Genomic DNA, 15,466 nt, shown 5'->3' on the forward strand with positions numbered 1-15,466 from the left:
TTTAAGATTAAAAAAAACCCCACACCCATAGTCAAGATGTGGCCCAAAGCTCAATGATAAGTGGGGGACAATATCGGTACTAGTTATTCTATGGTGTGGAGGCCTAGACATGGCGGATGTGTCCAGGTCTTAACAATGAACTATGAGAATTATTATTGTTGAGACATAATTATCAACAAATTACCGATGCATAGCAGCATAGGGCTATGAATTGGAAAGAAACAGATAAGAAAAGGTTCTAACTATGGTTTGTTGATATGGTCTCACGACAAGGAGCACAATGAAAAACGTAGGTCTGGGCTTTGCAATAGGCCTGGGCGTTTTAAGCTAGTCGGTTTGGGCTTATATTTCTGAAGTTGCCGCGGTGTAAAAATTTAAGGCGGTGGCTTATTTCCCACGCAACTCGGTTTTAGAATTTGCTATAAAAGATGAATGAAGTGTGGGAACTGGCAAGTAAGAGAAAGTGGATCGAGATGATGATGCTCTCTCTCTCTCTCTCTCTCTCTCTCTCTCTCTCTCTCTCTATTACTAGTCTTCATTCTAGGATGGTAATCGCAGTTCCAACACAATCTACATTGTTACCCTGGAGTAATGATTTGGAAGCCGGTATTTAAACTTATTTCAGTACAATGATTCACTGTTTTTTTTTTTCGACAAATTGTTTTAAACCAAATCCTTCTATGTTCAAAGTTTACCTTCTCTCTGTTTTTCCAATCATAATACTGTGCTTCTTTTAAGAAAAACTGTTACATGTATCTAAATATTTTTTAGAGAAAAAAAAAATGCTTTTTTAACCCAAATATATTGGTTTTGATACCACATCTAGAAAAAAGTATTTCGTGCTTCTGTTTTTTTTCTTAAAAAGGTCTGCTATTTTTTTTAAAAAACAAAAAACTTACTCTAAAGGTGTTTTTTGGCTGTAAGGGGGACGTTGCGGGTACATCTCACTTGTTAGTAGAAAAGTTACATGCAGTTAGAGGCATTTGCGAATGTATTCTCCACGTTTGTGAATTTTTGCATGTAAGAATTCATGGCGTGAGGGGGGTGGAGAAATTTCACTTGCCAATTTGCTTTCTACTTCATGGAACTTCTTTTGTATCAAATGAGTCTTGCTTGTCAAATTCTCTCAATCAGTCGTAAGTATCAAACTTTTCCTTAAATCTTTTTGTGCTTCTTGTTTGAAACTCTTAACTTATACTTACAAAATTTTCCTTGGCCCAAAAGATTATTTTTAAAAACAAAAAAGGGGTTTGAAAATTCATCTCTTCCTTTTTGAAAAAGGAATACAGAGTTGTACATCTTTTGTGAAAAGTTATCATTGTTTTATGCTTGTGTTCTACAAATAATTTATCAGCCCCTTTTTTGAATATTCAGTGTTTTGCAATGAGTTCATGGTTTTTAAGTTTCTCCAATTTGATTAAACATACATCTCTTTCAAAACTCTCTTCTTTTTGAAACAATGTTCTTGTTCTTTAAAATGTCCCTTAGTTTTCTTTTCAAGGCAACGGTTTTTCTGGTTCAAATTCGAGAAAATTTTCGCACAGTACGAGGACAAGGGTTATAGGGGACCAAGTGGGAGGCAATACACATAAGATGAAATTGGACAGCTTGCTTGTCTGCTTTGTTGATTGTTGCAATGGTGCTAATAAGACACTCATTGGTACAAATCTGTCCAGTATGACTTAAATTTATTTTTCTTATCTAGTGGGTAAATCAGCTCTGAAATCTTTGTTTGTCCTTGATAAACTATATGTTGTAGGTTCTTTGATTTTTCACAAATCACCTCAAGCCCATGATACTGTCATTTCCCGCCCTTAGTCACAAATCGAATTATATTATATATGTATATGTGTGTTTATATATGCATTTTCATGTGTTATAAAGGATGCCTTAATTTGGTTAATAAGTAATAGAGTTAAGTTGTGTTTTCGGTGTTATGTTAGCCTCACAAGTCACTGTGATGTAAATTACTAACTTGTTGTGTGATACGTTGCTGTGGTGTATTTGTGTGCGTGCAGAGGTATTTTTCTCTCAAGCAGTCAAGCTTTTAATGTTACATTCTGTAATCAGGAATGACTATGCAATTGAAATCCAGGGAGGAAATCTTGTTTGTGTTCCCCTACTATTTTTCCCTAATACATATTGTTTTACTAATTGTTTGAGAGCTCTAGGCATCAATGCTAGCGGGTTTGTGCATCGTTTTTAATATTCTGTACCTAATCATCTGTTTATTCAATTTCGCACTTGTTATTTTGCTGTTCTTTGTGTATATATTTTGACTCGGTTTAACATAACATTTCATTTTACTTAATTATTACCTAAGTAGGGAATCAAACTTTATATTGGTCGTACTTAACTTAACGAGTCATATGCTGTACTTTATAATAAAGTTGTTACAACTTTATTCAAGGATTATAGGGAGGGCAAACATCTTGAAGAGCAATCATATTTAGTTACATCTACTTCCTTCTATAAAATAAATATTAGTTTCGATACAGAGTCTTTGCATATATTTCAGTTTTTTGTTATTTGGCGTTCTAGATATTGATGTGCTATCTGGTTTGTGGACCCCCTGCACTTGATAACGGAGATGACATAGAAGTGATATACCACTTGGCTGAGACTATTGTTTGACATTGTTTAATTATTGTAATACATCAATTTTATGATACTTTGTTAGAAATTGTATGTTCTGATCGCGCCTTTTTAAGTTTGTATCTTATTCTGCTAGGGACTAGGGAGTCTTCATCAGTCCAGCTTTGGTAGAACACTAAAACCTATGAAGCACGGACGCAAGTGTTGTAGTGCTGTGTCCACGTATCGGACGCGCGTCCATGATTCAGTCAACATGGTTAGGATATTTGACTCGAGAAGTAAAAAGAAAAAGGAAAGATAAAAATAAAAATAAAAATAATATCAGTTCTCTTGATCTAACATAAATGTCATTCCCCCTCGTCTATTCTCTCTTCCCTCTGTCACAGCACCACTAACTCTTCGCCACCAGTCCACCAGTCTCAATACCCAGCTGAATAATTATGAACTTATGATAGATACAAACAACTCTTCCAAAGTTCCAAGAACCGTTGATGAAGACCTTAAAGAAATTTCAACCGAGGGTATCCGCAATGGAAGAGCGGGTTTCTAATGGGCTGCTCCTTTTCTGTTAGGGGGGACATGCACCATGCTCTATTGGGTCCCTAAGGCAGGAAATAGCTCAAGATCTATTCACGTTGCTTCGGATACATGGGTAAGATATTTATATGTAAATTACTTTTCATTCTAGGTTTGATCTATCTATACATATCCCGTATTGATTAGTTGCCTATCATACTAACATTATGGTTTCTGCAGTCGACATTAATAAAGCATTTGCTGAGCTTGCTGTGCGCTGTCTGTTGGATGGTCAAATGTTAACTTGTTAACATCGTTTGTATATGTGTATGTTGTTAGTATTGAAGCGAGAAAAGCAACTAAGTTAGTGGCGGACTGTAGTCTAGGACGTAAGTCAATAATCCTAGCCGAAAAAAAACCATGTCTGTTTACGTGGTTCATGTGAATACATATTATAGCTACGAGTTTTGCTAGATTTTCTATTTGTATATAGAGTGTGTTTGATGTTGAGGAGGAATATCACTTTGCAGTGAAGGGTTTTTCATGAGATAGGAGGCCTTCAAAACATATACTTTTCAACCCTCAAGAAGGAGAAGTTTCACGGGGCAAGTGAACAAACAAAAAGAGGGAGTTGTCTGTTTCCTGGGAATTCTCTTCTGCAAAGTAAGACTATAAGACTATCAGTGAAAATTCTCCCATCTCAGACACCTAAGTTTTTTCTTCTTTAATTGCTCTCATATCTACATGATTTCCTACTTCTTTGTGATGCTTTATCTTTTAGTTATTAAGGCTGTGTTATGTATATATATGTCCTTATTTTATATAAGATGTTCCCTACACTCTTTGACTAATTGTCTTGAATAGTTTCTTTCTTAATATTGTGGATCGTTTTATATCCTTAGTTTTCATGTATTCGGCATTTTCTTCACATGTTTTTTTTATATCACATTCTTGACCTTTTTTATCCATTTTCTATAAGTTTCACTGTTTTTCAGTTTTAAGCTGTTGAATACCAGTTTACCATTAATAAGCGCCCCCTTTGAATTCTGTGAAAGTTGATGTTTAGTCCGGTTGATTTGGAGATTTGTTTTTGGGGTTAATTTTAATTTTAATTTTATTTTTTTTTCTTGTAGGAGTGAACAGAAAAGAAAATTGGAGAATGTCCAGTTGTGTTTGAATCAGAGGTGTATTTTGCTACTATCTATCTTATTTTCTTACTAATATCGTTCTTGTGGCGTCTTTTGTTCTTCTTTTAGTAGTCTTATCTCACTGCAAATTATAGTTCCACAACCCATACACTTCTCCTGCTCTTGGTTTTGGAGTCTTATTGAATGTAGTCGTGTTAGCTAAGAATGTTGTTGGGTTTAACTCCTCAGTTGTATACTGATTTACATTTTGAGTAAACATTAATGCAGGTGTTGTCCTTGGATTTTCCCATTGTTTAGAATAGCTGATTCTTCTTGATGTTTTTGAAAATTTAGACATGTGCTTTTCTATTGTTGAATCCTTGTTTCTGTTTTCTTGAAGTGTGATATTTGAGTTGACCTGGCCTTACTCACCTAAGTTCTTCACCGAGGCTTTGGCTGACATAGTGAATGTGGCAAGGACGGGTTGGCCCCAAGTTAAAGAGTGAAAGGGAACATGGCCTTGTGTGATTTGGAGAGGTGGCAGCTTACTTGTCTTCTACTGGTTTCTTGAATGTTCCAAATTTCCAATGCTACTAGCAGGACACTAAACAAACTCTAGCACCAAGTTTAAGCAGCTATCAATATATAGCAAGGAAGGCTTTCCAGAGAAGATGTCAATTGAAAATTTAAGATAAAGAGGAGTTTATAGTTTACTGGTACTATCTCTCAACTTATATCTTTGGAAGTTGGTTGGTACAGCTTAATGAAGTTAGAAACAATAAAATGTGAGAAATGCTAAAAAAGAAACGACCCCTTTAAGGATGTAGCACGGAGCTACATCTAAAAACAATATTATCTGGATTTCCATGCTTTCAAAATTTAGTAGAGGCATCTCTCTTGGATTCTGAAAGAATCAACTATTTTGGAATGGTAGCTCCAAGCTTCTTCATATAACATATATGAAACTCCTAGAATGTAAATTTTTTAATTTCCATGAATATCCAGTTTATTGCAGTGAATTTGATTCTGGAACTTAAACCTGCTCCATTTAGCACTTTTTAATAATGTTACATTGAATAGTGATTTGTAAAATCTTTATCTATCGCGTTTTCCCTCCTTGATCAGGTAATCTATCCTGGAAATGGAATTTAACTGTGTTGCAAAAGTCAGTGGGTGATAGGTTGATAGGGTTCTCACACTATTTATCGACCCTGATACACCAGTTGGTGATAGCAATCTCATAATATAACATTGAGTAGTGCCATGTAATGCTTTTGCTTTTAATTGCAGGTCGCATGTCCAGTTCCTTTTCAAGTAATGTTGCTTTTGTATGAATTGACACTCTTTTTACTTATTTGAAGTAGGTTAATGAAATTTATAATGTTTGATCTTAATGAACTCTTTGCTGCAGATTATGTGATATTTCCAATTCCTCACAAGCCCATGATTGTGTGACAGTCTCTAAGAAAATTGTTATGACTTTGCTCAAGGATTTTTGGGGGAGCAAACATTTCCGAGTGGTAGCGGAGTTGGTAAAGCGCGGAGTTGACTGTGTGCAGATAAATACTAACTCTCATACTGATGGTCCTTGCTTATATATCCCTTTCTCATACTGATGGTCAGTTTACCTTGCAATGGAGGTAAGTTTACTTCAATTATATGTAGAGTATCAACTACTTGAGGTACGGCAACTATATCACTACTGATGTTAAAGACCAGACAGTTGGGTATTGTTAACTATGTCATAATCTTTAATAATCCGGTTGATTGGGAGATTTGTTTTTGGGGTTTTTATGTTTTTCTTGTAGCAGTTTAGGTTTCACCCTGTGTTGCCTTGCGACTGGACTTTTCTTCATTGAGTGAACAGAAATTGGAGAATGTACAGTTGTGTCTGAATCGGAGCTGTATTTTGGTACTCTCTATCTCATTTTTCATTAATGTTGTTCTTTTGGCATCTTTTGTTCTTCTTTGAGAAGTCTTATCTCACTGCAAGCTATAGTTCCACAATGCCATACACTTGTCCTACTCATTGTTTTGGAGTAGTATGCAATGTACTTGTGTTAGCTAAGAATGTTGTAGTTGTCTACTGTATACCTTGGATTTTCCCTTTGTTCAGAGTAGTTGTGATTCTTCTCGATGTTTTTGAAAAATTTAGACTTGCACCATTTTTTTTAATTCATTAGGACCACTATTGAATCCTTAAGTCTGTTTGCTTGAAGTGTGATATGACCTGGCCTATGTACCTGAATTCTTCAACGAGGTTGTGATCGACATAGTGAATATGGGAAGGACGGTTTGGCTCCAAGTTTAAGGGTGAAAGGGGGCGTGGCCTTGTGTGATTTGGTGAAATGGCAGAATACTTCTTGTTTGCTACTGGTGTCTTGAATATTCCAAATTTCCAATGCTGCTGGCAGGACAGTTAATAAACTCAAGCACCAAGTTGAAGCAAGGAAAACTTTCCCAGAGAAGATGTCAATTGAAAGTTTAAGATGAAGGGGAGAGTTAAAGATGAGGAGTTTGGGTTGGATGTGGATGAGATGGTATTGACTCAGACTAGGCAAGATATAGAGAAGAAATAGGTCTGATGCAAAGCTAGAGAAGACACTTGCAGTGAGGGGAGGAGCCATCAGTCTTGCGGTAACTTGCCTTTAAAGATGGTATATATATGTACATGCATTTCTGTTCAGTTTAGAGTTTACTAGTACTATCTCATTACTTATATTTTTGGTAGATATTTGGAAGTCGGTTGCTACAGCCTACAGACTACAGCTATTGAAGTTGGAAACAATTAAATGTGAGAATTGCTAAAAAAACACCGGCACCAAGCTACACTCAAAAACAATATTATCTGGATTTTCGTGATTAGAAAATTGGAGCAATTTTTGGATTCATCTTTTGATGAGCAAGACCTTGGCTGAAGAATCTCAGAATTGGCCATGGTGCTCCACTTGGGTAATTCGAGAGTCAATCAAATTATTATGGGATGGCTCATGGCCCTGCTCACTCTTCATCTGGGGGGTGGGTAACTTATCACAAGTGTTGCACTCGCCTAGAATAAAATCAATAAATCCACCTTTTGTGTTCGGCATTATATGTGTGTGGTATCGTCTTTCTATTGAAGTAGTTAAATTAGCAGGAGATCTTGGTCTACTACTGTACTCCCTAAGCAAGGCAGCACTACAGCAGTGAAAAACTACGCTAGGGGGAGACAATGGGCTGGGCTTTGTTTTAAAGGGCATTGGGCCCGACCGTGGTTGGACTTTTTTGCGAATTTCCGAAGCTAGTCTAAATTTCACACGGTTTGGGCTTATTTCTTAAGTTACCCTGGTGTAAAAATTTAACACGGCGCTTATTTCCCATGCTATCCCTGGTGCTTATTTCCCTCGCTACTCAATTTTTAGGATTTGCTATAATACTCACACGCTCACTCTATAGTTGTGCAAGTCCCCAATTAAGTGTGGTCTACTCCGAAGTTGTTTGGTTACAACTTACAAGTACTCTCATTAGTACATACATCTGGTGCAAATATTTGTGTTCTCGAATGGATCAGTAAGCTTAAATGATTAGAGCACTCATAGTTGAGAGGTTGGGTTATAGTTGTTTGTGTCGTTAATATATAGATAACTAACAGCTGAGAACTGGTTATGTTCATGTTGCAATGACTCCTTTGCAGCCGAAGCGTTAACAAACACATGCATCAGCATTTCACGAAAGAAACTGTTATCTGGCATTGAGTTATTATAGGTATCTGTTATTCTACTTTGTTTTCGTTTTTACTTTTACTGGTATCTTGTTTCCGGTCACAATGGTTCCTTTCTTATGTCAGGGAGTTATACAAACTCTGATGCACCAGAAGCACTGTCACTGGTTAGGGGCTTGTTGATATAGGCAAATATTCTGAAGCCGTCTAAGCCACCTTCAAATTTTTGGACAAGCTGTCGGATGTATGCGTCTTTCTTCTTATATCTTGCGCTTGTGAACTTTACTTAAAGACATAGCTGGTATAAATTTATCACACATTTTGCGTTTTTTATTAGGCGAGTCCAGATTAATTCAATACGAACATACTTCCATGTGTTTACGTGATTACAAAGCTATGCCCATGCAAGGTATATTTAGCACATAGACCTTGCAAGTAAGTTCCATCGTCTATTTACACTGTATGGTGGTCCTTTTTGTTGGAACTGGAAGTCTTGTATGGGTCTTTTTGGACCAGCCATTGGATGTATGGGTCTTTCTTCTTATATCTTGCTCTTGTGAACTCCACTTAAAGACCTAGCTGGTATATATTTGTCCCACATTTTGCATTTTTTTTATTAGGCGAGGCCAGATTATTCAATACGGATCTACTTTCATGTGTTTACATAATTACATGATTACGAAGCTATGCCCATGCAAGGTATATTTAGTGCATAGACCTTGTAACTTGTAAGTAATTTCCATCGTCTTTCTACACTGTATGGTGGTCCTTTTTGTTGGAACTGGGAAGTCTTGTAATTTTTCGATATTTTTCTGTTAATTGGACCATCACAACAGTTTTAATTTTTGAAAGATACTCTAAAGCACTCATTAGTGTCGTGATGGTTATTATTATTATTGTTGTTTTCCATGTATAGCTGTCTAACAAGTCTCTGTATGAGGCCTTTTGTTTCCACTTTCCTAGTAAAATATTGTTCAATTTCTGTTTAAACAGTTGACCTCTTTGTGGAAATTTGATGAGGCTACATCATTAGGATATTTAGAGTTCTCTCTTGAAAGCAATCTTCAAATGGTTTGGTTTTTGTTTCTTATAATGTCCACATTTGAAGGTCTACCTGCCTTTAGGTGACCTTTTTTTTGGATTATATCTACAAAAGTCGGTTGGTACAACTAAATGAAATTAGAAACAATTAACACAATTCTCACATTAGATCTCAACAATTAACAGTATGTCACACATTTTTTTTCAATTGATAAACAACCGTTAAATGTGAGAAATGTTTTAAAAAAAGACCCCTTTAAGGAGGTAGGCTGGCTACACAATATTTTCTGGAAGCCATGTTTTCGAAATTTAATAGAGGCATCTATCTTGAAATTGACACAACTATACTATATTAAAATGGTAGTTCTGAGCTTCTCTCTTAGTTAGTATTTGTATTCCTCAAGAATGTATAATCTTCAACTTCCATGAATATCCGCTCCATATAACATTGCTAGGATTTTCAGTGATTTTGATTCTGTGACTAAAACCCGCACCATTTAACAGTTTTTAATAATATAATCTGGAGTAGTGGCTTGTAAACCTGTTTTTACCACGTTGTTTCCCCACTTTATTTTGTTATATTGCCTGGAAATTGACTTCAACTGTACTGCAAGAGTCAGTTGGTGATAGTGATCTTGTTTTTTTTGAAAAGTTTAGTCATGCCCCCTTCTAATTATACATTAGGAGAGACATTTTCTAATCTCTAAGTTTGTTAGCTTGAAGTGTGATTGATAACTATTTGATTGGTAGATACCAAAATAGTCCACCTTGCCTGGCGTTACATACCTGAGTTCGTGACGGTGGCATTGGCCAACACAGTAAATATGGCAAGGACGGAAGGTCACCGAGTTGTAGGGTGAAAGGGAACATGGCCTTGTGTGATTATGGAGAAGGTTAAAATGAAACAGATCTCAACTCTTGAGACACTAAAGGAACAATAGTTGTTGTTAAGCTATATGATTAATTGTGATATATTGATGTAGGTTAAGATTGATTGTGATATATTGTTGTAGGTAAAGATTGAATTATGCTTTACAGGTTTGTGCTCGAACACCCTATGCTTAGGTCTGTCGTCTGCTTTCAACTGACATTCTCAACACTTTGTCATTTCCTTTTATCAAAGGTAAGCAAGCTATGACGTTTAGGGAGCAAAGGTAAGAAAAAGATACAGTGAATAAGTTATGAGTAGTCAAAAGCTGTTTGGTAATAAGTATACTCGTTATGGCATATTTGTATCAAATGAATCTTGCCCTTGTCAAAATTTTCTCAATCAGTCATAAGTACCAATCCTTAAATCTTTTTGCACTTCTTGTTTGAAAACCTTTTCACAAATATCTCCAAAACACATTTGACACAGATTATAAACCTCAATTCAAAAGATCATATGTTTGAAAGCCCTTTACTTATATTTACAAAAATTTCCTTGGCCCAAAAGATTCTTTTTTAAAACAAAACAGGGGTTTGAAAAGTCATCTCTTCCATTTTGAAAAAAAAAATCAAAGTGGTACATCTTTTGTGAAAAGTATTCACTGTTTTATGTTTATTTGAAAAAGAAATAGATGGTGTAGAAGTAGTGATATACTGCTTCACTACTAAAGACTAAGGTATGCTGTTCACATCAATTACTTATGGTAATAGATCTCGTTTTAGAATATGTTCTGATTATCCCGTCCCTTTGGTCTTACCCTCATAGAAGTATATGTGTACGTATTAAGCTCAGCATATCCTGAATTTATTACTATCTGACAATAAGAATTTCATGTTTATATGTTTATTATTATGCCCACATGGGATCCTGCTTATGCTATGCTTATTGTTGCAACTGAAATCAGAGGTCCACTGGGATATCCACAAGGTTAAGAAGTTCCATTGTTTTTCCAACTGAAATCGTGTTTATATGCTTATAGTTGGGTTTGACTAACTTGGTCTTCACTGGTTAGGATTTGAGCTTGTCCTTAGGTTAAATTTAGGTCTAGTCACATCAGAAAGTTTTGCTCGTCTAGGTTCTCATTCTTTCGAACAAATTACAAATTTTGGCCTATCCTTTCATTCGTGTGTGTTTTGTTTCAAGAAAAGTCTTAACCTTATATAGTGTGGAGTATTTTCTTCTCGGATTATTTGTTGTTGAGTTCTTGTTAGTCATGGTTTTGGGGTGTTATTTTTATTTTTCATAATGAAACTTTGTTTGTCTGTTTCACACTTTCACTTCTATTCTTAAGGGGTGTCTTGGGTTGTAAGGAGGATATTCAGAAGTACGCTTTACTTGGATAGTAGAAATATACCATGCACTGGGAAGCCTTTGTGAAGGTATTCTCCACGCTTGTGAATTTTTCTGTTGTAGAATTCATCGCGTGAGGGGCGTAGAGAAATTTCACTTTGCAATTGACTTTTTTAGTTCACGAATGTTTTATTGTATCAAGTGAGACTCACTCGTTAAAATTCTCTCTACCAGTCAAACACACCTTAGTTTTCAAAATTACCATGTTCCAACTTCCTTCTATTGGGACCCACAAAAAAACTTACTAAGTTCCCACAAAATTGGTAAATGTTTGCAAAACAATAGTTTGTATCGCAAAACTTACTAACAATAGTTTGTATCTCAAAAAAATTGGTAAAAGTTTCTTCTTTTCTGACAGAAAGTCGCAAAAACAAAAGAGAAAGTTCATATCTTCCTTTTTGAAAAAAAGAAAAAAAAAAAAACAGAGTGGTACATCTTAACGAGTCATGCTGTACAAATAACGGGGTTTATTTTTTTTATTTTTTTTATTCTCATTTCCTTACAAGCCCTTGATGCGAGCATTCTCTTGCCCTAGGCATAAGAAAGTTGTTACGACTTTATTCAAGGATAATAGGGAGAGCAAACATCTTGAAGAGCAAGCGTATTTAGTTACACCCACTTCCGTCTATAAAATAAATATTAGCTTCGATACAGAAACTGGTTGTTATATTATCAATTTTTTGTTAGTGGCATTCTAGATATTGATGAACTATCTGATTTGCGGACCCTTGTACTCGTTAACAGAGATGACATAGAAGTGATATACCACTTCGCTACTGAGACTAAGGTTTGACATTGTTTATTTATTGTAATATATCGATTTTATGATACTGTGTTGGATTTTGTATGCTCTGATCGTACTTTTTTAAGTTGGCATTTTGTTTTGTTAGGCTGAGTCTAATGGCTCCCTATTCTTTTAAAAGTAGTGTTAAAGTCAATAAAAGATATTTAAAAGTCAACATATTTTATTTTATTCTATTTTACTCTCTATATATATATAGAAAAACAGATAAAAGAAAATCCTTTCATATATATCGTAAAAAATAATGATAGAAAGTAAAATATGTTGACTTTTTTTATTTTCATTGACTTTAAATTTCTACTTTATTGATTTTAATACTATTTTTAAAGGAATAGGGAGCCATTGGACTCAGCCTTAGAGACTAGGGAGTCTTCATCAGTCCAGCTTTGGCAGAACCTATGAAGTACACTCATCGGACGCGGCATGGATGCGTGTTTGACACAGTCAACATGGTCAGGATGCTGTCAACATGGTTAGGATATTTGACTCGAGAAGAAAAAAGAAAAGAAAAAAAATAATCAGTTCTCTTGATCTAACCCTAAATTTCTTTCCCCCTCTTGTCTATTCTCTCTTCCCTTTTTCACAACACCACTAACTCTTCGCCACTAGTCGACCAGTCTCAATACCCAACTGAATAATTATGAACTTATGATAGATACAAACAACTCTTCCAAAATTCCAATAACCGCTACGAAGATCTTAAAGAAAATTTAACCAAGGGTATCCATGACAGAAGTGTTGATTTCTAATGGGCCGCTCATTTTTCTGTTAGAGGGCATACATCGTCCTCTATTGGGTCCTAATGCAAGAAATAGCTCTACACTTTGGATACCCATACACAAAGGTTTATCTTCTTTAATTGTTCTCGTATTTACATGATTTCTTGGTTCTTAGTGATGCTTTGTCTTTTAGTTATTAAGGCTGTGTTCTGTATATATATATATATATATATATATCCTTATTCTATATTTATATGACATTTTCCCTACACATTTTCCTTTTTTTCCACTGGATTATCGTTTGATATGGTTATCACTCTTGATTTCTTTCTATCGATTTTCTATAAGTTTCACTGTATTTCAGTTTTAAGCTGTTGAGTATCAGTTTTAACTTCATATTGGTTTTACCCCCTTTGAATTATGTGGAAGTTAATGTTTAATAGTTGGTTGATTGGGATATGTTTTTCTTGTAGCAGCTTAGCTTTCACACTACATTGCCTTGCAACTGGACTTTTCTTCATTGTGTGAAAACTGAACAGACAAGAAAATTGGAGAAGGTCCAGTTGTGTTTGAATTAGAGATGTATTTTGGTACTATCTTATTTTTTGTTACTAATATTGTTTTTGTGGCGTCTTTTGTTCTTCTTTGAGAAGTCTTATCTCACTTGTATTACCCTTGGTTTTAGTCAGTTGTTGGGTTTAACTCCTCAGTTGTCTATGTACATTTTGAGTAAACACTAAACAGTAATGCAGGTGTTGTCCTTGGATTTTCCCTCTGTTCAGAGTAGTTGTGATTCTTCTCGATGTTTTTGAAAAATTTAGACCTGCACCTTTCTATTGAATTCATTAGAACCAGTGTTGAATCCTTAAGTCTGTTTGCTTGAATATAACCTGGCCTTACTTACCTGAATTCTTCAACGAGGCTGTGACTGACACATATTGAATATGGGAAGGACAGTTGGGCACCAAGTTGAAGGGTGAAAGGGGGCAATGGCCTTGTGTGATTAGGAGAAATGGCAGCATACTTCTTGTCTGCTGCTGGCAGGACAGTCGACTCAAGCACCAAGTTTAAGCAGATGCCAATTGAACGTTTAAGATAAAGAGGAGAGTTAAAGCTGATGAGTTTGGATTAGATGCATCTGAGGATTTTTGGGAGAGCAGACATCTTCAAGTGTTAGCGGAGTTGGTAAAGCCTGAACTTGACTGTTTTCAGATAAATACTAGCTATCATACTCATGGTCCTTGCTTATATATTTCTTTTTCAGTTGTTGTTATTGATAACCTATCTTATTTGCAGACCCTTTAATACTAGGTAACAGAGAAGACGTAAAAGAGATGTCCAACAACAGCTTAGTTGTTCTTTTGAGGACTCCAAATGTCAAAGGCCAGTCTGATATCCTCATATATGCCTCTTGTTTGCTAAGACAAAGGAATCATGTTGGCATCAATTAATCATTTCCATCTCACTCACATAGAGTTATTTACTCATGTATTATTCTCCTTGTACGATAAAGATGTGGATTACTAATGTATTATATGGTAATCTTGATTCTTTGTGGTTATTGGCAAAATATAGAATGTGATCTAGACTGAATCAAACATCAATTACCCAACACATTACCAACATCGCACAAAAAGAGCACCACCAGCCCCCCTCCCCTTACCAATGTGGTTTATATTGTCATTAAAGGAGGCTTTTCTAAGGTAACATATATGCCTCATTTTCTTAGGTAATTTTTTTTGTAATACTTGACCAAAGCTCTTGCAGACTTTTTATGTAGGTGAAGGGACTTAGGCTAGGAATATATAAGATGCACTATAAGCTTAATGCCATCCTTCTCTAAATTGAGGGTTGGTATTGTTGACATGTATTTTATTACTTGTAGTACAACCATCTGGGTTCAATTGTTCATGAAGTACGAGATACTAAAGCAATTGTATTAATGGTTTATATTAGACTGTTATATAGGACATGTATTTTTCAGTTTACCTTGCAATGGAGATATTTTTGTTCTGTTTACTTCGATTATATGCAGATGATACTTGAGGTACGGCAACTACATCACTTCTGATGATCAAGACCAGACTGTTGGGTATTGTCAACTATGTTATAATCTGTTTGCCCGAGTATTATCCATCCTTATTTTGCAGTAATCAAATTTAAAGTCTTTTTTTTTATGGTATTGCATCTACTACGTTCTGTAGATATCCATATTGCCGTACTTTAATGAAATCTGATTTTTTTCATTCTTCTTATCTTTAGGAGTTGTAATTATAGTTTATGTCAAGTGTGCTTATCTTCTAACAATGTAGTCTTTAGTCTTGACATTATTATGGTTAACAGCTTCAGGGAATAAGCGGATGCAGTCCTGTACGATGTTGGATACAAGGAACTCCCCACGAACCGCTGAGGAGATTTTAATGAAAACGCAACCTAGGGTATCCACAACGGAAGTATGGGCGGACTTCTAGTCGGCTCCCAATTTTTCCATTAAGCGGGAAATAGCTCAAGAACTACTCACGACACTTCTGATAATTGCGAAAGGTGAAAGTAAGATATTTCTATATAAAATACTTTTTATTCAAGGTCTGATATGTTTGTACATTTCCCATATTGATTACTCCCCTATCAATCCTATCATACTAACATTATGGCTTTAGAGTCGACGTTCTTGAATTTCAGAACGTG

General features: G+C 35.5%; 1 long non-coding RNA gene across 1 annotated transcript; it reads left to right on the top strand.

The window, feature by feature from the left end:
* The first annotated feature begins 455 nt into the window (after positions 1 to 455).
* On the top strand, positions 456 to 12,142 carry LOC147520516 (uncharacterized). The gene is made up of 10 exons (XR_015212655.1): positions 456 to 1,660; positions 2,019 to 3,247; positions 3,352 to 3,774; positions 4,245 to 4,295; positions 4,639 to 4,954; positions 5,650 to 6,895; positions 6,970 to 7,982; positions 8,065 to 8,182; positions 8,276 to 8,347; positions 10,018 to 12,142. It is a non-coding gene; the product is annotated as an uncharacterized LOC147520516 (long non-coding RNA).
* Positions 12,143 to 15,466: the final 3,324 nt, after the last annotated feature.

The sequence above is a fragment of the Coptis chinensis genome, chromosome 2 (assembly GCF_015680905.1).
Source record: "Coptis chinensis isolate HL-2020 chromosome 2, ASM1568090v1, whole genome shotgun sequence".
NCBI lineage: Eukaryota > Viridiplantae > Streptophyta > Magnoliopsida > Ranunculales > Ranunculaceae > Coptis > Coptis chinensis.